A 26,770-nucleotide genomic window follows, 5' to 3' on the forward strand; every position below is an offset into this window, starting at 1 on the left:
TCATCCCGCTGTAAAGAACCTCCTGACTGTATGTAATTTGAGAGGAGTTTTTAAGCTAAGAAAGGGTTCTCTAATAACCTTATTTCTAACCTCTGAAAAAGTGTTAAAAGAAAAAAAAAAAAAAGGTTCACATTAGTCATTTATTGCACAATGTGGCACAAATTCTTAGCATTCTTAGGCATAGATTTCAGTGATATCCCACCTCTAGCTCCCTTAGATCAGATCCTGCAGTTTCTTCAGAAGGGGTTAGAATTGGGATTGGCTGGTAGCCCTTGGGTCTCTAGATTTTTTTTAAGGTAGTTAGTAGATGCTCTCCCTTGACTTCTCCTAAAGTTCCTCCTTGGGATCTAAACTTGGTACTTAGGGTACTTTCACACTAGCGGTTTTCTTTTCCGGCACTGAGTTCCGTCAAAATGGCTCAGTGCCGGAAAATAACTGATCAGGTATATGCATCAGGATGTCTTCAGTTCAGTCATTTTGACTGATCAGGCAAAAGAGAAAACCATAGCATGCTACGGTTTTATCTCCATCGAAAAAAAACTGAAGACTTGCCTGAATGCCGGATCCGGCATTTTTTTCCATAGGAATGTATTAGTGCCGGATCCGGCATTCAAAATACCGGAATGCAGGATCTGTCTTCCGGTCTGCGCATGCACAGGCCGAAAAAAAGGTGAAAACAATAAATGCCGGATCCGTTTTGCCGGATGACACTGGAAAGACGGATCCGGCATTTCAATGCATTTTTTGGACTGATCAGTCTTACTAATGCCATCAGTTGGCATACGTTTACGTATACGGCGACGGAACTGCTTGCCGGATCACTCTGCCGCAAGTGTGAAAGTAGCCTTAGACGTCTCATGCAGTTAAACGGTGATTAAATAGAGATCCCTCAGGAATCTGAAAAAGGAAAGTGCCGCCATGAGACCGCTGCGGTGAGATGTATTTTTGAAGCTAAACATAAGGCCACGGAGCTACGGTTGGTGGTATTAGAAAAAGATGAGGAGAAACGATAGTAGACAAATCAAAACGCATAGAGACGACAACTACAGGAAGAAGAGTTCTGGATCCACAAAGGGCTCAGTGAATGCTGGAATTTTAATGTTTTCCTGTAAATGGTGGGATATAGCTATATATGTATTGTCTAAAATAGTGTTGCGTAGATATAAAGGGGTTAAAATGAACTACTTAAAACTATATATAGTTTGAAGTACGCATGCTTGACAAAGGGGGCGGAGTCCCCGAAAAGTAGTTTAATGTGAGCTCAGCGTGTGAATCCCCTCCGTATAAAGTGTCTTTAGGTAACACCCGGGACTTTAGTGCACTGTCCTTGTTTATAAGCTGCTCTTTATGACTGACTCATTCCACTTGAGGATTTCCTGCGCATCGTCTCTAGTTGAGCAGACACTCGTCACCACTCCACGGCTTCTGGCTATTTGCTCTGAAATATCTTTTAATGTTCACCCTCAACCTGTTCTACCTCAAGTTTTTGTTCAAACACAGGACTATCTCCCCGATCACTCCCTTCTCTCCTCCACTTCCATGTTCATCTTCTTCTCTATTTGTAGTTTTAAGACCATTATCTTTTTGTATGTTTTCTTGCATTCTTGGTATTTTTCATTACTGGAGTGGTTCAGGTAATCGACCTCCTGTTGTTAGGGTCTTCTTTTCCTCTTCTTGACATTTTTTCCTTACCCCCATCTTCTCTTCGCCTTTTTTTATCATCAGTCCAGTTTTTGTCCCCATGTACGCTGTGGTCCCTCCACATATGACTGCCTCACAGCTCTTCTTCAGGTTCAGTGTGTGACATTATAGCTTAGCATCTTCTACACAGTCCGTTTTTTTTTTGTTTTTTTTCTTTCATGTTTTCTTCCTCGTTATCTCCACATAACCTGTGCTCTCTCACATATGGCTGCTATTAATGATTTTTCTTACTCGGTGCAGTTTTTATCTTAATGTAAGCTGTGGTTCCTCACAGCTCATATGACCACCCCACAGCTTCAGATACTGTGTATGATGATACAGCTTAGCTTGGCCTACCGTCCTGTTCTTGTCTTTCTATACACTGCGCTCTTGCATCATGTATAACACACAACCTGAGAGTGATAACTTCTATATACACTTCTGAGTATCAAGACATGTTTTTGGCCACAGATTTTAACATCCAGCTCTTTCTACAGCCTATGAGCATTTGTTAAAAAGTAAAAAACATCATTTGGGTGGATCTCACCCAATCCATGGGCTGCAGTGTTTGATAAGACTCTAGATACTCTTCCACAATGGGTTAGCTTCAAAGACAGCGTACAGTAAGCGCACTAAGGATCCTTTCACAATCCCTATCAAAGTAAACATTGTAGACCGAGAGAGCCTATGGATGTCTTATCAGCCACCTGGAGAGAAAATACAAAGGAGCAGGCTCGATTTTACCAGACCAGAGACTAGTGTTGCCTTAAAAGAATCCCATTAATCAGCTTGCGTTAACAAACATAGCCTGAGTAATTCCATACTACCAGCAGCCTCAAAATCGACACATGTGCTGCTCCAGATATGTTGAGGCTTCTTTCACAATAGCATTAGGCAGTACCGGCAGGTTTTTTTCTGGCTGCCTCTCGGCATGCTTGCCGTGCTGCGGCCGGCTCTTCAGGCTGTCCCCATTATAGTGAATGGGACGGGACAAACTTCCGGCTGCACACGTGTGAAAACGTTAGTATGGATCCGGCAGGCTGTTCCCCTGCCGAGCAGCCTGCTTGACAAGCCTAACGTTAGTGTGAAAGAAGCCTAAGTCAGTGGGTGTCAACTAGAAGATCTGTCAACTAGCAGATTTGGCTTAGGACTAATCCTAAGGACATTTTCCTGGCAGTTACCTGGTTACCTGTATTCACGCTTTAAAACCTACACAGGGATCTGGACTTTACTGCAGGAGAACTATCAGACCAGTACCTCATGGAGCAGTCTGAATTTGATTGACAGCTGGTCTACGGGGGTCAGAGACACTGATGCAAAGCACTGAGGGGTCAGGTAAAACTGTAGTCAGGGTCTGGCCAAGGTCGGGGAAGGCAGAATATATGCTATAGGGTAACAGGTAACTGGCGGGTAGTGAAGGGTCAATACAGAGGTAATGTCAGGCAATGGACAGTCGATACACGGGCAGAACAGTAGAAGGCCTTCCTACAGTGCAATGTACAGTTCTCCCAGGGTTGCCAGCCATTGGCTGGTGAAGATTTGGGTTAACTTGCCTTTCGAGAGACAGCCTTTTGAGAGACATTTGGGTTAACTTGCCTTTTGAGAGACATGTAGGAATGGAAGACGCAATGCATAACGGATCGGTATCAACACCTCGAAAGCGCCAATGAAGCAGGGTGCTAATTTATGAGGGTACCATGAGTCTGATGTTTTTTGAAGAAAGTCAGACCTTGTCCCCAGAAGAAAACGGAGGTGGAGTCCTGCTCTTATGGTCAGCGATTCTCTTCATACGAGCAGAGGTCTGTAGCAGGAATGTTTCAGTCTCTTTCAAGGTCTGGGTGTTGTTGCTGATGTTGGAATCTGCTGCCAGAACACCAGAGGAGATGCGTAAAAGAAGAGGTACCCTTAATTGACAGCCACAAACTATGAAGAAAGGGGTCTTACCAGAAGACTCACTAGAATGGTTGTAAACAAAAAACTATACCCATGGAAGTAAAGCATCCCAATCGCTGTGACATACAGAAGTGAAGTTTTAAGGTAGTTAAACCAGTATTTTATATACAGTTGTGTTCAAAATAATAGCCAGACATCACTAACCTGATCAACCACTGTTTTTGGTAGAAATTATATTTCTACATGGCAAATAATCTACTAGCAGGTGTAGTAGAGTAATAGAAACCCAACAGACCCAACAGTCAGGACATGCATGCTGCTGATTCTGTGTAATTGAATCACTAATTGAAAGGGACATGTTCAAAATAATAGCAGTGTGGAGTTCAATGAGTGAGGTCATTCATTCTTTGAAAAACAGGTGGCAATTATTGCCCTTATTTAAGGAAGAAAGGCAGCAAATGTTGTATATGCTGGTTGCAGTGCATTTCTCTTGGAAATTCTGAGGAAAAGAAGAACAGCGTACCTTAATTAAAAAGTTGATCGGAGAGGGGAAAACATATAAAGAAGTTCAGAAAATGATAGGCTGCTCAGCTAAAATGATTGCAAATGCTTTAAAATGGCAACCAAAACCTGAAAGACGTGGAAGAAAGCGAAAAACTACCATTCGAATGAATAGAGGAATAGCCAAAATGGCAAGGACTCAGCCAACAATCAGCTCCAGGAAGATGAAAGAAGGTGTAAAGTTACCTGTGAGTCCTGTTACAATGAGAAGATGCCGATGTGAAGCCGAGCGATCTGCAAGAAGCCCCCGCAAAGTCCCACTGCTGGGAAAAAAGACATGTGCTGAAGAGGTTACAATTTGCCAAAGAGCACATTAATTGGCCTAAAGAGAAATGGCGCAACATTTTGTGGACTGATGAAAGTAAAATTGCTCTTTTTGGGTCTAGTGGCCGGAGACAGTTTGTCAGACGACCCCAAACACTGAATTCAGGCCCCAGTACACTGTAAAGACAGTGAAGCATGGTGGCGCATGATATGGAGATGTTCCTCATACTACGGTGTTGGGCCTATTTATCGCAGACCAGGGATCATGGATCAGTTTGAATCCATCAGAATACTTGAAGAGGTCATGCTGCTTTATGCTGAAGAGGAAATGCCCTTGAAATGGGTGTTCCAACAAGACAACGACCCAAAACACACCAGTAAACGTGCAACATCTTGGTTCCAGACCAACAAGATTGATGTTATGGAGTGGCCAGCCCAATCCTCGGATCTCAATCCAATAGAAAACTTGTGGGTGACATCAAAAATGCAGTTTCTGGGGCAAAGCCAAGAAATAGAGAAGAACTGTGGACTGTGGTCCCATCATCCTGGGCTGGAATACCTGGTCACAGGGCCCAGAAGGTGGTGACTCCATGCAACACAGATGTCCAGCAGTTCTCAGAAACAGCGTTTATACAACTAAATATTAGTGAAGTGATTCAGAGGGGAAAAAAAATCTTCAAACATTTCTCAGTTTATAGAGTGACTGTTTGAGTTTGTAAAGAAGAATACAAACACTGCTATTTTTTTTGAACAGTCTAATATTCATTTTTATTCAATTTCTTTAGAGTAACAACACAAATTTGATATATTTTTCTTCATGTTTTGATTTGGAATAGAATGTGTAGTGTTCCCAATGCATTTGTGTGTGTGGAAATAAAAGCTATTAGAAGGATTTTGAGCTTTATTCACTTTTATAAACACACTGCTATTATTTTGAACACAACTGTATATGCTCCTCCTGCCCATTGGATTGTGGCTGATAGGATGAGATAGACACAGTACAGCGAGGCTCCAGGACAAGCTCCATGTCTTCTATGTGCCACTATGACTCCTGTAAGGTGCTGCATGAGAGGCTTTGTCGTCAGCTCCTCCACCATGTCCAGACAAGAAGGAAAGAGATTCTCGGCTCCCAAATAATAGAATCGACAAGTGTCTGTTTCAACTCTTTAAATTGTACCGTAGCAAAACTCCAGCCCATTTCATATAAAACAGATAACCCTTAGTCATGGAATTCAACAGCTTGCAAATGACTCTCCAAAAATCTAGTGGTAAACTATACTCTCGATCCGACACAATGTGCAAGGGCAACCCATGTAGCTGGAAAACGTCTTTCATGAATAGCTTGGTCAGTTGACTGACAGATGGGAGGACAGGCAGAGTTATGAAGTGAGCTATCTTTGACAATTGATAAAGAACCACCCGGATTACCATATTCCCTGGGAAAGAAGGCAGGTCAGTAATAAAAATCCATGGTGATATGTTTCAATGGGACATCAAGCGCCAGCAAGGAGAGTAGAAGCTAAAGGTTTTTGTTTCGAAAATTTGTTCTGGGCACAGATAGGACACGCAGCAACATAGTCTCAAACATGGTTGAAAATTATAGGCCACTAGTAATGTCGACTAATCAGATTCACTGTCTTGTGGAGACCAGGGTGGCCAGTGACTTTATAGTGATGCCCCCAAAACAGGACCTGCTTTCTCTTGGCCACTGGGGCAAACGTATGACCAGGTGGGATGTCCTTCAGCTCAACTGGAGTGACAGGGATCATGTGGTAAGGATTGATGATGTGCTGGGGCTCCCCTGTTCAATCAATATGTTCAACAGAACGGGAGAGGGCATCCACCTTGGTATTCTTGTCAGCCAGACAGAAATGTAGAATGAAATTGAAGTATGCAGAGAACAATTACCACCAAGATTTTCGAGGGTTGAGATGTTGAACTGACCTCCAGATAAGTTCTTGTAGTTTGTGTACACAATGACAGAATTGCAGGCAGCCTCATGCAGATGACGCTACTCTTCAAAGTCAAACTTGATTGCGGGCAACTCCCTGTCACCAATGGAATAATTCTGCTTTGCCGAGGAGAAAGCCTTTGAAGAAGCTACCAGGTGAGCATCTTGCCAGATGTTGCCTTCAGAGCATCTGATCAACTCTGGCGCCCATGGAGGAGGATGCATCCATCTCCATAAAGAAGTGTTTGGAGAAGATGAAGAATAGAAGCAGAAGAAGGCTTGCTTGAGAGACTGTAAGGCTGAGTTTGCCTCTAGAGACCACTTCTTGACATTTACCCTCCTTTTGGTAAGCGCAAAATGAGGGGTGGTCAGGATGGAAAATGAGGAACAAATTTGTCTGTAAGAATTGGCAAAGCCCAGGAACCATTGGTTAGCTTGTGAACCTGAAGGACAGGGCCAATACAAGACAGCAGACAACTTCTCAGGGTCCATCTTGATACCTCAGAAATGATGTAGCCCATTAAGGTTTGATAAGGAACAAATTGTACTAGGTTGTGACGGCTCACCTCGTTGTTCTATATGGAGCGGGTGCTTCAACCAATATAGACACACCCTGTCTGAGGCAAAGAATAAATATAGAATATAGGTTGGTTGTGCACACCTCATACGGAATATGTAAATGTATACACAAAGGCTTCCTTATATACATATTAAATATTTATTATACATATAAAACAATGTGTTAAAATATTATATGAAATCACTGATGTTCAAGATATTCGTCAAGAAAAAAGGTCTTAATATATAGTGACCGTAGTGGGATAAGACTTGAATATGATTCGATCCTTGGGATGATTGGCTCTTAATAGAACCTAATATTTTGCCAGTAAACTAATAGTAAAAAAATAAAATGTATAAATTCATCTATCACAATTGATCCAAAATGACACCACAATATGATATGTGCAAAATGTGCGAAAATATGTGCAAAAATATGTGAACCTGCAAAAGGAAAATAGTTATAAGACTATCCACAATGGGACCTCCTGGATTTAGTATGTAGAATAAAAATGAATTGTCAAAGGTGCAAAACTTTCATCAATGGACACAATTATAGGCAATATATAACCACAATGGGGTGAAAACCGCAATATTATTCTGTTTCATCCAGTTCTTCCACCTCATTACACGTCACCTAGTCTTGTTTGACAGGGCCAGTCAGCGTTCGCATCCTCCTGCCGCCCCTGTGCACTGGGGAAATCTCACGCCGTTCAGTATAAGGTGCGGTGAGGAAGCTGGCAGCCCGCTCTGTGCTTCTTTATAATCTTTTTACTACAAAATCACAATGACAACTTTATCTCACTTTGATTTTGTAGTAAAAAGGTCACAGAGAGGCACAAAGCATTATCAGTCATGTTAATGCTCCGTGTCTCTGCTGTCCAGAGCGCGGCTTGGCTCTCATTCACGCTGCGGATGACACGCACGGCATCTGCTTGTGTGAAACAGCCCTAAGGGTCTGTTAGATTGAGAAGTCATTGAGAAGATGATAGAGGAGGAATCTTTTAAGCTTCCAGTTCCTGACCGGTGGGAGAACAAAAATCTCATGGTCAGGTGTCATTATGGAGGTTTTGTGTAAAAGGAATGACCAAGAATATATTTTTTTTTCTTGTTTAGGATGAAAATCTGATTGATATTAAGATTGAGGTTAAAGATGAAGAAGAAGAGGAGACGGATTTATGGGGCGATCAGCAGGGTAAGGAGGAGGGGGGGCTGTCATGTCAGGGACACCTGGATACTACTCCCATTGCTTAATCAATCAATTCTGTTCCTGTGTCTTTCCTACAGATGGAATCATAGAAAGAAGTCCCCCTGAGAGATGTCCTCGTTCTCTGTATTCCGAGGACTGTCCAGAGGAGAAGCTCCCAGAGAACCATCAGGTAGATGGAGCTGAAGTCTCCCCAGAATCTGACCAGAAAGAGATTGAAACAAAGATCATTTTATATTTCTCTTCTTTAGGATGAAAATCTGATGGATATTAAGATTGAGGTTAAAGATGAAGAAGAAGAAGAAGAGGAGATGGATTTATGGGGCGGTCAGCAGGGTAAGGGGGTGGCTGTCATGGGTCACCTGGATACTACTCCCATCATCTCATCATCACATGTAATAATCTCTCCTGTCCCTGTGTGTTTCCTACAGATGGGCTCATAGAAGGAAATCCCCCCGAGAGATGTCCTCGTCCTCTGTATTCCCAGGACTGTCCAGAGGAGAAGCTCCCAGAGAACCATCAGGTAGATGGAGCTGAGCCCTATACACACCTATATAGGGGGGTCCTGAAGTCATAGAGGGGTCATAGATTGTGGGGGTCTCTTATGTGGATCTGGTACATTTACAGATGACAAATCAGGGAGAAGATCTGACTGATATTAAAGTGGAGGATGAAGAAGAGCGGATGATGGGTGAAGTGGAGGAGGACATTCCAGTCCATGTGACGACAGGTATGGAATAATGAATGGAGGAAGTGAATTGAGGTGGGTTTTCAGGTTGCTTTTGAAGGTTTGGATGTTGGGGGAGAGTCTGGAACTGACTACCCCTGCATTTCAGAATAAGAGCTCATGCACACAAACCTTTTTTTGGTTCGCATTTTTTGTGGGTCGGAGGCGGACCCATTCACTTTAATGAGGCTGCAAAAGATGTGTGTTGTCTGCATCCATATGTCTGTTCCGCGGCCCTGCAAAAGGTAGAACATGTCCTATACTTGTCCATTTAACGGACAAGTACAGTACAGTTCTATAGAAGGTAGGGCATTTCTTTTCGCAAAATGCGGAGCACACCCGGCCTGTTTCCATGTTTTGAGGATCCACAGTTTATAGAAATGTATCTGTAGACACCGGTACATTAAACTGTCCGGTATAATGTGTATATATATATATATATATATATATATATATGTATGTATATTTATCTGTAGACACCAGTACATTATACACTGTCCTGTATACTGTATATAGAGATGTATCTATAGACCCCGGTACAAAATATATATATATATATATATATAATATATATATATAGCAATAATAGCATAAAATGTAAACAGCATCGCAGGTCCAAAGAAAATTGGGTGCCAGCGGATGTTGAGTGATCCAATCTCCAAAAAATGCAAAGACGAATATTCCACGGCACTCCAAAAAAGTAAAATAAATGTGACTTTTATTCACCAATGCAACGTTTCGGTCCACACACTGGAACCTTCCTCAAGCAGGTGTATATATATATATATATATATATATATATATAGAGAGAGAGATGTATCTGTAGACATCAGTACATTATACACTGTCCTGTGTGTGTATGTGTATATGTGTATATATATATATATATATATACACACACACACACACATATACACTCACCTAAAGAATTATTAGGAACACCTGTTCTATTTCTCATTGATGCAATTCTCTAGTCAACCAATCACATGGCAGTTGCTTCGATGCATTTAGGGGGGTGCTCCTGGTCAAGACAATCTCCTGAACTCCAAACTGAATGTCAGAATGGGAAAGAAAGGTGATTTAAGCCATTTTGAGCGTGGCATGGTTGTTGGTGCCAGACGGGCCGCTCTGAGTATTTCACAATCATCTCAGTTACTGGGATTTTCACGCACAACCATTTCTAGGGTTTACAAAGAATGGTGTGAAAAGGGAAAAACATCCAGTATGCGGCCGTCCTGTGGTCAAAAATGCCTTGTGGAGGCTAGAGGTCAGAGGAGAATGGGCCGACTGATTCAAGCTGATAGAAGAGCAACGTTGGCTGAAATAACCACTCGTTACAGCCGAGGTCTGCAGCAAAGCATTTGTGAAGCCACAACACGCACAACCTTGAGGCGGATGGGCTACAACAGCAGAAGACCCCACCGGGTACCATTCATCTCCACTACAAATAGGAGAAAGAGGCTACAATTTGCACGAGCTCACCAAAATTGGACTGTTGAAGACTGGAAAAATGTTGCCTGGTCTGATGAGTCTCGATTTCTGTTGAGACATTCAAATGAATTTGGCGTAAACAGAATGAGAACATGTATCCATCCTCTGATGGCTACTTCCAGCAGGATAATGCACCATGTCACAAAGCTCCAATCATTTCACATTGGTTTCTTGAACATGACAATGAGTTCACTGCACTAAAATGGCCCCACAGTCACCAGATCTCAACCCAATAGACCATCTTTGGGATGTGGTGGAACGGGAGCTTCGTGCCCTGGATGTGCATCCCTCAAACTCCATCAACTGCAAGATGCTATCCTATCAATATGGGCCAACATTTCTAAAGAATGCTATCAGCACCTTGTGGAATCAATGCCACGTAGAATTAAGGCAGTTCTGAAAGCAAAAGGGGGTCCAACACTGTATTAGTATGGTGTTCCTAATAATTCTTTAGGTGAGTGTATATGTGTGTGTGTGTATGTGTGTATATATATATATATATATATATATATATAGATGTATCTGTAGACACCAGTACATTATACATATGAATACATTATACATATGAAGTATACTATTGAAGTTTATATTCAGAGAAAATCCCTCCATTAATAACAGTGGACCAGGTGTCTTATAGGTTAGAGTCTCTGCCTCCCATCGAGCAGGTCCTGGGTTGAAAATCTGGCATCGACAATCTTGAAAGAAAAGATTGAATAAATATTCAGGGGTATCCTTTTCATTGCCAGAGAGCATAGCAGGGATTGTTTACAGCAGTGCTACAGCAAGCACAGGCCGTCCACCTAAAATACAGGTTAGGGGGTGGTAACCCTCCCCACCAATATCAAACAGAAGGGCCTGGCTGGGCCCAGGCCCCAAACGCTCTCCTGGGCCTGTGACTGCATAAACTGCCATTACTACCCTGCTCTTTGCCTTCTTGCTCATCTCTGTGGAATTTATAAGATCTGATCATCTTTTTCTTAAGTCAAGAACAGATGTTGTACTGAAAGTACGAAAACTATAGCCCCCAGTTAAACCCAAGGTCAGGCAGGTAAATATGTACATAATACGGATGGATAATATATCTGTAATATGCATGTGTGAATTTGGCCACATTGGAATTTTATAAATATATCCACTGTATGGTTCGAACAACAAATCATAAAATCCATTTTTAATCCTAACCAAAAATCCCAGTAAGAAGCCTGAAGGAAACATCTTGCTATCACTAGATTATAAAGAAAAATAATACTATATAGTAATATTCAGTAGAAAACTACATTACTTTTACTTTGTATTCATTACTTCTCATTACAGATCTGTCATATAAACCTCGTAATCATGTGGAACCTTCTCCTGACCAATCACAGATTGCTATGCCAAGTACAGGGCAGAAAGGGAGTAAAAGATTTTATTGTGGAGAATGTGGAAAACCATTCAGATATATGTCAGATCTCTCTGTACACAGAAGAAGTCACACAGGAGAGAAGCCTTATTCATGTTCAGAATGTGGGAAATGCTTTACACAGAAAGCAAGCCTTGATCAACATAAGAGAATTCACACTGGAGAGAAGCCGCATTTATGTTCAGAATGTGGGAAATCTTTTTCAAATACATCAAATCTTGTGAAACATAAGAAAATTCACTCAGGAGAGAAGCCGTATTCATGTCCAGAATGTGGGAAATGTTTTATAGTAAAAGCCAAACTCCATTATCATCAGAGAATTCACACTGGAGAAAAACCATATTCCTGTTCACAGTGTAAGAAATGTTTTAGATATAAATCAGATTGCGTTACACATGAGAAAATTCACACAGGAGTAAGGTCATACTCATGCTCAGAATGTGGGAAATGCTTTATTAGTAAATCAGATCTTGTTAAACATGAGAGAATTCACAAAGGAGAGAAGGCCTATTCTTGTTCAGAATGTGGGAAATGTTTTACACATAAATCAAATCTTGTAACTCATGAGAAAATTCACACAGGAGAGAAACCATTTTCATGTTCAGAATGTGGGAAATGTTTTTTAAGTAAATCTGTTCTTGTTAAACATGAGAGAAGTCACACAGGAGAAAAGCCATATTCATGTTCAGAATGTGGGAAATGTTTTACCCAGAAAACAACTCTTGTTCAGCATAAAAAATTTCACACAGGAGAGAGGTCATATTCATGCTCAGAATGCGAGAAATGCTTTATAAGTAAATCAGATCTTGTTAAACATGAGCGAATTCACACAGGAGAGAAGCCATATGCCTGTTCAGAATGTGGGAAATGCTTTACAAGAAAATCACATCTTGATAGTCATGAGATAATTCACACAGGAGAGAGGGCATTTTCATGTTCAGAATGTGGAAAAGGCTTTACAAGGAAATCACATCTTGTTATACACCAGAGAATTCACACAGGAGAGAAACCGTATTCATGTTCAGAATGTGGGAAATGTTTTACCAAGAAATCAAATCTTGTTACTCATGAGAGAATTCACACGAGGGAGAAGTCATATTAATGTTCAGATTGTGGAAAATATTTTGCATATACAGGTGAAACTTGAAAAATTAGAATATCGTGCAAAAGTCCATTTATTTCAGTAATTAAAATGAAAAAGGAATTGCATTAATGCAGCTTAAAATTTGAATTTTGTGAAAAGGTTCAATATTCTAGACTCAGTGTCACCCTCTAGTCAGCTAATTAATCCATACCCTCTGAGCAAAGGGGACCCAAATTGTGACTTTGTGGATTCATAAGCTGTAAGCCATAATCATCCAAATTATAACAAATAAAGGCCTGAAATATGTAATGAGTCTATCTCATATGTTAGTTTCACCTTTTAAGTTGCATTACTGAAATAAATTAACTTTGCACGATATTCTAATTTTTCGAGTTTCACCTGTAAGTCAGAGCTTTTAAAACATGGGAGAAGTCACACAGTGGGGAAGACATTTTGATGTTTTACATAGGATTCATGTTTTACAAGGAAATTAAATTTTGAAAAGAGAATTCACACAAGAAGAAACCGTAATTTGTTGGGAATACGGGAAATGTGTTAAGAAAAAAAGGTGAAAAATGTACTCGCCTGAAATGTACAACAGCACACCATAGGATTTGTGTAGCAATAAACGTATGGAATAGACTAACAATTAGATGCTTTTTGAAGTACACTTTCTCCAAAGGCTGAATTCTATGTCATCAATACATCAAGTTCAGAATGACTTACAAATGTCCTTTTTTGAATCCAGAGGAAGCAAAAAAAAAAGCCGTCTGATGCGAAGTTGTTTTGGAGCACCACCTATACTAGCAGACAACGCGAGTTTGTTAGCATTCGCGTGTTTGATTTCCAGTGTGTGTTTGAGATTCAGGGACTTTAGGAGGGGACTACAGTAAGTCATTTTCTTATCATTGCACTGTTGTATTGTATTTTTTCTTTCTATTTTCTTGTGTAACCCCCATTAGTATCTGTTACATTATTGACAGCGCAGGCCAGTGCACATGTTGTCTAATGTCTGCAGTCCTGGAACAGCAGTTTGAGCAAATTACTCGTTTGAAATTGCACATAGTGTATCTAAACAAACGAGTTTCAACACTGAGAAGCGTTGACAAATTGGAAAAGAGTTTGCTGCTCACTGAGTAGGCGCTCTATGGGGTAGATGTGGGGAGGATGGTAGCATGGGGGATCAGGAAAGTGAGGTAGGTAGCTGGATAACATTTAGAAAGCGGGGTAGAGGGAAGAGTGCAGGTAAGCTAGCCCAGATCTGACACAAGGTTGGCAGATGAGGCGGATGTCAGTTCAGGGAGAGCACTGCTGCAGCCGGACTCTTCCTCTACCAGTCAGAATGTCCGCTCCAGTAAGCAGGAGAGCAGGGCAGACAGGTGCTGGTAGACTCCATTATTAGGGGTACAGATAGGGCGATCTGTCACAAAGACCAGGATTGTCGAACTGTGTCTTGTCTTCCTGGCCCTCGAGTTTGACATACAGATGTAGCAGGGTTAACACACACTCTTAACTCAAATTTCTTAACTCATCGTGTAATCTTGAAACAAAAGCCATTGAAAAGCAATTTAAGGTGTTTGTTTAACGCATTTAGTTTAGATAACACGTCTCAGAAAGCATGTGTGTTAACTCTACTACATCCGTATCACGGACCGGGTTGACAGATTACTGGGAGGAGCTGGCAAAGATCCAGCGGTTATGGTCTATATTGGAACCAATGGCAAATTTAGAGGTAGGTGGAGCATCCTTAAAAATGATTTTAGGGATTTAGCTCACAAGCTCAAGTCAAGGACCTCAAAGGTAGTGTTTTCCAAAATACTACCTGTACCACGGGCCACACAAGAAAGGCAGCGGGATATTAGGGAGGGGAACAAATGGTTCAAGAACTTGTGTAGGAAGGAGCGGTTTGGGTTCCTGGAGAACTGGGCTGACATCGGCTATTGCAGGAATGGACATTATAGGAGGGGAAGATAGTGCAGATAGAGACCTGGGGTGAGTTAATGGACCTGGGGGAGGAATGGGAGGAGGGACTAGAACAGTTCACAAGGAAAAGTGTAGGGTACAAAATATACATAAACCTCTTAAATGTATGTATACTAATGCCAGAAGCCTGACTAATAAAACTGGTGAACTGGAATTAGTGATGTGTGAGGAGGACCATGACATAGTGGGAATAACAGACACGGCTGGATGATAGCTATGACTGGGCAGTTAATGTACAAGGTTACAGTCTGTTTAGAAAGGATCGTCAAAACTGGAGAGGGGGAGGGGTCTACCTTTATGTAAAGTCCTGGCTAAAGCCCACACTCCGGGAAGATTTAAGTGAGGGACATAAACATGTGGAGTCACTTTGGGTAAAAATTCTGCCTCAAAGAGTCCTTGCTGATAGCAGCACCAACCTGTTTCCACACCAAGCTCCCAGATCCCAACAGAGACCTCGCTTCTGAGCCCAGCTGCCTATTTAAGGATAGCCAGGTGCTGCCAAAACCCGGACCGGCACTTAAAATCTGGTACGGTATTTGACCTCACCTGGCTGTAAATCAGCCCAGCAGCACATGCTGGGAGGAAAATACCTGTTTTCCCAGACCTCTCATTGTGTCACAATATACTGTGTGTGTGTGTGTGTATATGTGTGTATATATATATATATATATATATATATATATATATACACTAGAGAGGACAGTGTACTAAGGAAAGTATACTGTTACAATGGATCTGGATAGATTGGAGGCTTTGGCAGAAAAGTGGAAGTTGAGGTTTAACACTGACAAATGTAAGGTTATGCACATGGGAAGGAATAATGCAAGTCACCCATACATACTAAAAACACTGGGTAACACTTACATGGAAAAGGACAGTACAGAGATCACTCCAATCATCTATTTATTCCCAGGACTGTGACAAGGGGACATCCTCTGCGTCTAGAGGAAAGAAGGTTTGTACACAAACATAGAAGAGGATTCTTTATGGTAAGAGCAGTGAGACTGTTGTGGCAGACCTAGGGTCAGTCACGTGAGGAGTGAGCCACGTGTTCAAGTTGAATGATGTCGACGGAGGAAAATGACAGAAGTCAGCACACAGGTTAAAACTCTGCCAGGATCCCAAAGTGGGAGTGTCCTAGGCCCTTTATTTATACTCATTCCAAGGTTTTAACGTTTAAAGTATTGACATGATTGGTTTACAAATATTCCAATAATAACTTCTGATTGGTCAGAACTGAATCCATCTATTGATTGGTTAGTATTCTATGAGCTTTCTATTTTCTACTAACGTGCTTGAGTGCAGATGTTTCTCTACTGGATTTCACTTGTGCTGTACCCAGTGACTCTTGATATGGGCACCCCAAACCCAGTCTGCCGCATCCATAGTGAGATATTTATTTAGAGAAAGGAGAGACCTGCCTATAGGCAGTTGGCCTTTCTCCAGCCACGAAGACAACTCGTTTGTTACTAATCAGGAATAAGATTGTCCAAAAGTATTGGATTCTTGTCCCAAAAATGAAGGATGTTCTGCTGTAACAATCTCATATGGACCTTTGCCTATGGTATTGAGTCTATTGAAGGCATAGGTATGCCCTGGGCTCTTATCACTTGACGAATTGACCAGTATGGATTGCTCCTGAGATATCTGACTCCCTATTTGAATCCAGAATGATGCTTTGGAATTTCAGACAATGAGATGGCTCCAGATATGATTTTACCAGGTTTAATTGAAAGCCACGTTCTCAGTGTAATAAGCGTCTGATCTTGATGATTTAGAAGAATTTTTCATGAATGGGCTTTCAGGAGCCAATCGTCCAGATATTGTATGACTGGAATACCCCTGACTCTGAGGGCTGCCGAAATCACCACTGCCACGTTTGATAAGACACGGGGAAAAGATGTTTACCCAAAAGGCAGGCAAGTAAATTGGAGATAAAGAATCTGATGAGGACCCGCTACAGCTAAATGAAAAATACTTATTTTCGCACTTGAATATGCAGATATGCCTCTTTTAATCTATAGTAAGTAGGATATTTTTTTTGTAGAGGTGTAGTGATCACTCCCATAGTCTCTACTTTTTTTTCTTACAAAATATTTGTTGCAGTGTCAGGTCAGAGACAAGACGCCATTCCCGTCCCGGCTTTGGAATGGCAAACGCTGTGGAAGAGACTCCTTGACCTCTTTGATGAGTTGGCACATGTTCCACGGCCCCTTTGTTCAGGAATTCTAACAGAAGATGTTGAATAATTGGATTTAACTCCAAATTCAGGAAGAATCTGTCCCAAAGAATTCTTAAATCCAGAGGATATTTCCTTTTGAATAATACCCATAACCCAAGCATCCGAGGCAGTGCGTAACCAAGCAGGAAGAAAGGAGGATAATCTTCCATCTGGGGGGAAAATGGTGCTGACATCAAAGATCCTGATTTTTCTAACCTGCTGGATTTTTCTTGAAGGGAAGTTAATGGTCCAGTTTACGTTTTAGGTTAGCACTACACGGTGATGCTGACGCAGCCAGGATCGCTCAGTAGCAGTGATCCCATAGAAATGAATAGGATTGCCATGGCTGGATTTCTTGTGACTGCCCCGGCAACCCCATTAATTTCTATGGGATCACTGCTACCCAGCAATACTGGCCTAGACAGCTGTCGTGTGACCAGTGTCGCTGTGTAGCCCTAGCCTTAAACTGGATTTGACTAGTGGTAAAATTGGTTGTCTTTTTATACTTAGGTGGTCTACTATTCTGAAAAAGTTTTCATTTTAGTTTGAGGGTTAGCTATAACTTTGCCTTATTTCACAGATTACTGAATATCTAACCCAAATGAGTTGTAGGTTGGAAAGGAGGCACACAGAAATGATACTTAGAGGGCACATGCCCAAACCGCTGGTTACTCCATAAAGACTTTATGGCAGAGTTCACCATGGCCATGTTTTTGAAAGCAAACTTCAAAGAATCAATAGCTTAGTCACAAACTGAAGCAGACGAGCAGAGGCTTGTTTTCTATTATTTTTTCTCTTGCCACTCCATCTTCCAAATCCTGTGAAAGTTGTCTTAGCCAGATACGTAAGGCTCTAACAACAGGAACGGTAGAGAAGGCAACTTTCTCCGAGGCAGCAGCAGAAGAATATACTTTTTTGTAAGTAAAGAATTGGCTTTTCTCTCCATAGGATTCGAAAAATAAAGCTCAGCCTTCAGAGGGAAAAATTTACTTTTTAGACAGCTTTGCAGCGGCCAGGTCCATTTAAGGGGCAGTCCCATATGGCACATTCTGCAGAATCATATTTATAGGAGGCCTTAAATCTAGAGCCTACATCAAAGCCTTTTTCTGGCTTGTGCCAATATTTTTAGAACCAACCCGAGAGTAGAGGATGATTAGGAAACACTTTTTCCTTATTTTCAGGAACATAAAAACGTCTCCTTTGAATAAATGGGAAATATCCTGATCAGATTCTGTTTCTTTTACACCTTTCAATAATTGAGATGTTTTGTCCTTATGTAATCAATAATAATCTCCAGATGTCAGACTCCTCAGACAAGAATCCCCTTTCCGTAGAGTCAATAAGAGAAGAGGAGGACACCTGAACATATGCTCGTTAGATTGTCTCCTGATACTTGCTCTTGACTTGTTCAGGTCTCTTAAAGTAGCTGTTCAAGCGGTCCAAGGAAGTTTCTGGTGTCTGTTCATCCATTTCCTACACTAGAAGTGCACAGGTCTGCTTCATAGTTATCTGAAGGACGCTGCTGGCGAGAACCGCACATAGTTTTTCTCTTTCTTTGGATTGGCGTCCTGGCTATAATATCTCCCTTGAAAAACACAATACGACTGGGGTATAATCAACAGAGGCCGCACCGTGTACACCGAATGCAGGGCTCTGCAGAGGTCAGACTCGCTAAAAGCCCCACTGAAATTGACCATAATTTAATGAGAACACGATATTCCTTCAGACAGGAAGTTCAACTCCCATAGAATTACATATTCAGGCCATATCCTCCTTCAGGGAGGCGGCGCACTCACTAGAGCTCTGGTGGACTCTTAGCAGCTTACCATGGAGAGCGCCTTACATAATATAGTGGCTGTGCTTGGTATTGCAGCTCAGTTCCATTCACTTCCATGGGGCTGCACTGCAAGTAGACTGTCTGATGTACAGTGACATCACATGTTGTAGGAAGAGACCGAGGCGCTAATGGAGCACCTGCCTCTTCTAACAGCTGATCGTCACTCCTGAGCATAGATCATCAATATCATTTAGCTGATAGCGCCTTTAAAAAAAATAATTTATCCTCAATTTGTATAAATACTTTTTGCTATATCGATGTTTGCTGAATCCTCACAGACATTGGTGGAGTATATCCTCCCCTCTGTAATCCTCACAGACATTGGTGGAGTATATCCAGAGAGGACTACAACTCCCAGCATGTCCAGCCTGTTATTACGTGATATCAGAGGACATTACAGGAGGAGGTAGGAGAGGACTACAACTCCCAGCATGTCCAGCCTGTTATTATGTGATATCAGAGGACATTACAGGAGGAGGTAGGAGAGGACTACAACTCCCAGCATGTCCAGCCTGTTATTATGTGATATCAGAGGACATTACAGGAGGAGGTAGGAGAGGACTACAACTCCCAGCATGTCCAGCCTGTTATTATGTGATATCAGAGGACATTACAGGAGGAGGTAGAAGAGGACTACAACTCCCAGCATGTCCAGCCTGTTATTATGTGATATCAGAGGACATTACAGGAGGAGGTAGGAGAGGACTACAACTCCCAGCATGTCCAGCCTGTTATTATGTGATATCAGAGGACATTACAGGAGGAGGTAGAAGAGGACTACAACTCCCAGCATGTCCAGCCTGTTATTATGTGATATCAGAGGACATTACAGGAGGAGGTAGGAGAGGACTACAACTCCCAGCATGTCCAGCCTGTTGTTATATGATATCAGAGGACATTACAGGAGGAGGTATGAGAGGACTACAACTCCCAGCGTGTCCAGCCTGTTATTATGTGATATCAGAGGACATTACAGGAGGAGGTAGGAGAGGACTACAACTCCCAGCATGTCCAGCCTGTTATTACGTGATATCAGAGGACATTACAGGAGGAGGTAGGAGAGGACTACAACTCCCAGCATGTCCAGCCTGTTATTATGTGATATCAGAGGACATTACAGGAGGAGGTAGAAGAGGACTACAACTCCCAGCATGTCCAGCCTGTTATTATGTGATATCAGAGGACATTACAGGAGGAGGTAGGAGAGGACTACAACTCCCAGCATGTCCAGCCTGTTATTATGTGATATCAGAGGACATTACAGGAGGAGGTAGAAGAGGACTACAACTCCCAGCATGTCCAGCCTGTTATTATGTGATATCAGAGGACATTACAGGAGGAGGTAGGAGAGGACTACAACTCCCAGCATGTCCAGCCTGTTATTACGTGATATCAGAGGACATTACAGGAGGAGGTAGGAGAGGACTACAACTCCCAGCATGTCCAGCCTGTTATTATGTGATATCAGAGGACATTACAGGAGGAGGTAGGAGAGGACTACAACTCCCAGCATGTCCAGCCTGTTATTACGTGATATCAGAGGACATTACAGGAGGTAGAAGAGGACTACAACTCCCAGCATGTCCAGCCTGTTATGTGATATCAGAGGACTACAACTCCCAGCATGTCCAGCCTGTTATTATGTGATATCAGAGGACATTACAGGAGGAGGTAGGAGAGGACTACAACTCCCAGCATGTCCAGCCTGTTATTACGTGATATCAGAGGACATTACAGGAGGAGGTAGGAGAGGACTACAACTCCCAGCATGTCCAGCCTGTTATTATGTGATATCAGAGGACATTACAGGAGGAGGTAGGAGAGGACTACAACTCCCAGCATGTCCAGCCTGTTATTATGTGATATCAGAGGACATTACAGGAGGAGGTAGAAGAGGACTACAACTCCCAGCATGTCCAGCCTGTTATTATGTGATATCAGAGGACATTACAGGAGGAGGTAGGAGAGGACTACAACTCCCAGCATGTCCAGCCTGTTATTATGTGATATCAGAGGACATTACAGGAGGAGGGAGGAGAGGACTACAACTCCCAGCATGTCCAGCCTGTTATTATGTGATATCAGAGGACATTACAGGAGGAGGTAGGAGAGGACTACAACTCCCAGCATGTCCAGCCTGTTATTATGTGATATCAGAGGACATTACAGGAGGAGGTAGGAGAGGACTACAACTCCCAGCATGTCCAGCCTGTTATTATGTGATATCAGAGGACATTACAGGAGGAGGTAGGAGAGGACTACAACTCCCAGCATGTCCAGCCTGTTATTATGTGATATCAGAGGACATTACAGGAGGAGGTAGGAGAGGACTACAACTCCCAGCATGTCCAGCCTGGTATTATGTGATATCAGAGGACATTACAGGAGGAGGTAGGAGAGGACTACAACTCCCAGCATGTCCAGCCTGTTATTATGTGATATCAGAGGACATTACAGGAGGAGGTAGGAGAGGACTACAACTCCCAGCATGTCCAGCCTGTTATTATGTGATATCAGAGGACATTACAGGAGGAGGTAGGAGAGGACTACAACTCCCAGCATGTCCAGCCTGTTATTATGTGATATCAGAGGACATTACAGGAGGAGGTAGGAGAGGACTACAACTCCCAGCATGTCCAGCCTGGTATTATGTGATATCAGAGGACATTACAGGAGGAGGTAGGAGAGGACTACAACTCCCAGCATGTCCAGCCTGTTATTATGTGATATCAGAGGACATTACAGGAGGAGGTAGGAGAGGACTACAACTCCCAGCATGTCCAGCCTGTTATTATGTGACATCAGAGGACATTACAGGAGGAGGTAGGAGAGGACTACAACTCCCAGCATGTCCAGCCTGTTATTATGTGACATCAGAGGACATTACAGGAGGAGGTAGGAGAGGACTACAACTCCCAGCATGTCCAGCCTGTTATTATGTGACATCAGAGGACATTACAGGAGGAGGTCGGAGAGGACTACAACTCCCAGCATGTCCAGCCTGTTATTATGTGATATCAGAGGACATTACAGGAGGAGGTAGGAGAGGACTACAACTCCCAGCATGTCCAGCCTGTTATTATGTGATATCAGAAGACATTACAGGAGGAGGTAGGAGAGGACTACAACTCCCAGCATGTCCAGCCTGTTATTATGTGATATCAGAGGACATTACAGGAGGAGGTAGGAGAGGACTACAACTCCCAGCATGTCCAGCCTGTTATTATGTGATATCAGAGGACATTACAGGAGGAGGTAGGAGAGGACTACAACTCCCAGCATGTCCAGCCTGTTATTATGTGATATCAGAGGACATTACAGGAGGAGGTAGGAGAGGACTACAACTCCCAGCATGTCCAGCCTGTTATTATGTGATATCAGAGGACATTACAGGAGGAGGTAGGAGAGGACTACAACTCCCAGCATGTCCAGCCTGGTATTATGTGATATCAGAGGACATTACAGGAGGAGGTAGGAGAGGACTACAACTCCCAGCATGTCCAGCCTGTTATTATGTGATATCAGAGGACATTACAGGAGGAGGGAGGAGAGGACTACAACTCCCAGCATGTCCAGCCTGTTATTATGTGATATCAGAGGACATTACAGGAGGAGGTAGGAGAGGACTACAACTCCCAGCATGTCCAGCCTGTTATTATGGGATATCAGAGGACATTACAGGAGGAGGGAGGAGAGGACTACAACTCCCAGCATGTCCAGCCTGTTATTATGTTATATCAGAGGACATTACAGGAGGAGGTAGGAGAGGACTACAACTCCCAGCATGTCCACCCTGTTACTATGTGATATCAGAGGACATTACAGGAGGAGGTAGGAGAGGACTACAACTCCCAGCATGTCCAGCCTGTTATTATGTGACATCAGAGGACATTACAGGAGGAGGTAGGAGAGGACTACAACTCCCAGCATGTCCAGCCTGTTATTATGTGATATCAGAGGACATTACAGGAGGAGGTAGGAGAGGACTACAACTCCCAGCATGTCCAGCCTGTTATTATGGGATATCAGAGGACATTACAGGAGGAGGGAGGAGAGGACTACAACTCCCAGCATGTCCAGCCTGTTATTATGTTATATCAGAGGACATTACAGGAGGAGGTAGGAGAGGACTACAACTCCCAGCATGTCCACCCTGTTACTATGTGATATCAGAGGACATTACAGGAGGAGGTAGGAGAGGACTACAACTCCCAGCATGTCCAGCCTGTTATTATGTGACATCAGAGGACATTACAGGAGGAGGTAGGAGAGGACTACAACTCCCAGCATGTCCAGCCTGTTATTATGTGATATCAGAGGACATTACAGGAGGAGGTAGGAGAGGACTACAACTCCCAGCATGCCCAGCCTGTTATTATGTGGTATCAGAGGACATTACAGGAGGAGAGGACTACAACTCCCAGCATGTCCAGCCTGTTATTATGTGATATCAGAGGACATTACAGGAGGAGGTAGGAGAGGACTACAACTCCCAGCATGTCCAGCCTGTTATTATGTGATATCAGAGGACATTACAGGAGGAGGTAGAAGAGGAGAGGACTACAACTCCCAGCATGTCCAGCCTGTTATGTGATATCAGAGGACATTACAGGAGGAGCTAGGAGAGGACTACAACTCCCAGCATGTCCAGCCTGTTATGTGATATCAGAGGACATTACAGGAGGAGGTAGGAGAGGACTACAACTCCCAGCATGTCCAGCCTGTTATTATGTGATATCAGAGGACATTACAGGAGGAGGTAGAAGAGGACTACAACTCCCAGCATGTCCAGCCTGTTATTATGTGATATCAGAGGACATTACAGGAGGAGGTAGGAGAGGACTACAACTCCCAGCATGCCCAGCCTGTTATTATGTGGTATCAGAGGACATTACAGGAGGAGAGGACTACAACTCCCAGCATGTCCAGCCTGTTATTATGTGATATCAGAGGACATTACAGGAGGAGGTAGGAGAGGACTACAACTCCCAGCATGTCCAGCCTGTTATTATGTGATATCAGAGGACATTACAGGAGGAGGGAGGAGAGGACTACAACTCCCAGCATGTCCAGCCTGTTATTATGTGATATCAGAGGACATTAGAGGAGGAGGTAGGAGAGGAGAGGACTACAACTCCCAGCATGTCCAGCCTGTTATTATGTGATATCAGAGGACATTACAGGAGGAGGGAGGAGAGGACTACAACTCCCAGCATGTCCAGCCTGTTATGTGGTATCAGAGGACATTACAGGAGGAGAGGACTACAACTCCCAGCATGTCCAGCCTGTTATTATGTGATATCAGAGGACATTACAGGAGGAGGTAGGAGAGGACTACAACTCCCAGCATGTCCAGCCTGTTATTATGTGATATCAGAGGACATTACAGGAGGAGGTAGGAGAGGACTACAACTCCCAGCATGTCCAGCCTGTTATTATGTGATATCAGAGGACATTACAGGAGGAGGGAGGAGAGGACTACAACTCCCAGCATGTCCAGCCTGTTATTATGTGATATCAGAGGACATTACAGGAGGAGGTAGGAGAGGACTACAACTCCCAGCATGTCCAGCCTGTTATTATGTGATATCAGAGGACATTACAGGAGGAGGTAGGAGAGGACTACAACTCCCAGCATGTCCAGCCTGTTATTATGTGATATCAGAGGACATTACAGGAGGAGGTAGGAGAGGACTACAACTCCCAGCATGTCCAGCCTGTTATTATGTGATATCAGAGGACATTACAGGAGGAGGTAGGAGAGGACTACAACTCCCAGCATGTCCAGCCTGTTATTATGTGATATCAGAGGACATTACAGGAGGAGGTAGGAGAGGACTACAACTCCCAGCATGTCCAGCCTGTTATTATGTGATATCAGAGGACATTACAGGAGGAGGGAGGAGAGGACTACAACCCCCAGCATGTCCAGCCTGTTATTATGTGATATCAGAGGACATTACAGGAGGAGGTAGGAGAGGACTACAACTCCCAGCATGTCCAGCCTGTTATTATGTGATATCAGAGGACATTACAGGAGGAGGTAGGAGAGGACTACAACTCCCAGCATGTCCAGCCTGTTATTATGTGATATCAGAGGACATTACAAGAGGAGGGAGGAGAGGACTACAACTCCCAGCATGTCCAGCCTGTTATTATGTGATATCAGAGGACATTACAGGAGGAGGTAGGAGAGGACTACAACTCCCAGCATGTCCAGCCTGTTATTATGTGATATCAGAGGACATTACAGGAGGAGGTAGGAGAGGACTACAACTCCCAGCATGTCCAGCCTGTTATTATGTGATATCAGAGGACATTACAGGAGGAGGTAGGAGAGGACTACAACTCCCAGCATGTCCAGCCTGTTATTATGTGATATCAGAGGACATTACAGGAGGAGGTAGGAGAGGACTACAACTCCCAGCATGTCCAGCCTGTTATTATGTGATATCAGAGGACATTACAGGAGGAGGTAGGAGAGGACTACAACTCCCAGCATGTCCAGCCTGTTATTATGTGATATCAGAGGACATTACAGGAGGAGGTAGGAGAGGACTACAACTCCCAGCATGTCCAGCCTGTTATTATGTGATATCAGAGGACATTACAGGAGGAGGTAGGAGAGGACTACAACTCCCAGCATGTCCAGCCTGTTATTATGTGATATCAGAGGACATTACAAGAGGAGGGAGGAGAGGACTACAACTCCCATCATGTCCAGCCTGTTATTATGTGATATCAGAGGACATTACAGGAGGAGGTAGGAGAGGACTACAACTCCCAGCATGTCCAGCCTGTTATTATGTGATATCAGAGGACATTACAGGAGGAGGTAGGAGAGGACTACAACTCCCAGCATGTCCAGCCTGTTATTATGTGATATCAGAGGACATTACAGGAGGAGGTAGGAGAGGACTACAACTCCCAGCATGTCCAGCCTGTTATTATGTGATATCAGAGGACATTACAGGAGGAGGTAGGAGAGAACTACAACTACCAGCATGTCCAGCCTGTTATTATGTGATATCAGAGGACATTACAGGAGGAGGTAGGAGAGGACTACAACTCCCAGCATGTCCAGCCTGTTATTATGTGATATCAGAGGACATTACAGGAGGAGGTAGGAGAGGACTACAACTCCCAGCATGTCCAGCCTGTTATTATGTGATATCAGAGGACATTACAGGAGGAGGGAGGAGAGGACTACAACTCCCAGCATGTCCAGCCTGTTATTATGTGATATCAGAGGACATTACAGGAGGAGGTAGGAGAGGACTACAACTCCCAGCATGTCCAGCCTGTTATTATGTGATATCAGAGGACATTACAGGAGGAGGTAGGAGAGGACTACAACTCCCAGCATGTCCAGCCTGTTATTATGTGATATCAGAGGACATTACAGGAGGAGGTAGGAGAGGACTACAACTCCCAGCATTTCTCAGTCTCTTACAGAGAATCCATTTTTCCGCAGATTCTGATCTTGGAAACAAAGCTCCGCCCCCTCCGATCACATGACGGTGACCTATTCAAAGATTTGCAGCTCTACACTGCTGAGCTCCGCCCCTTCCTGCTCTGATCATATGAAGGGGACGTCATCACAGGTCCTTCACCACTATACCTTTTCTTACTACTGGGCACCGCCCCGCCCTTATTTATCACATGACTGTGACCTCATCGCAGGTCCTTTATCACGAAATCTTTTTTGCACCACTGATCTCCGCCTTTTCCGGTCACATGATGGTGACGTCTGCAAAGGTCCATCACTACAATCCCCTTTCCTGCTGAGCTCCGCCCCTTTCCTGCTCCGGTCACATGACGGTGACCAGCCCCGCAGGTCCTGGAGCTCGTGCGGTGTGGGCGGGGCCAGAGGAGAGGAGGAGGAGCTGCCCCCGGCCGCCATGATGGAGG

Source organism: Bufo bufo, chromosome 4 (assembly GCF_905171765.1).
Source record: "Bufo bufo chromosome 4, aBufBuf1.1, whole genome shotgun sequence".
Classification (NCBI taxonomy): domain Eukaryota; kingdom Metazoa; phylum Chordata; class Amphibia; order Anura; family Bufonidae; genus Bufo; species Bufo bufo.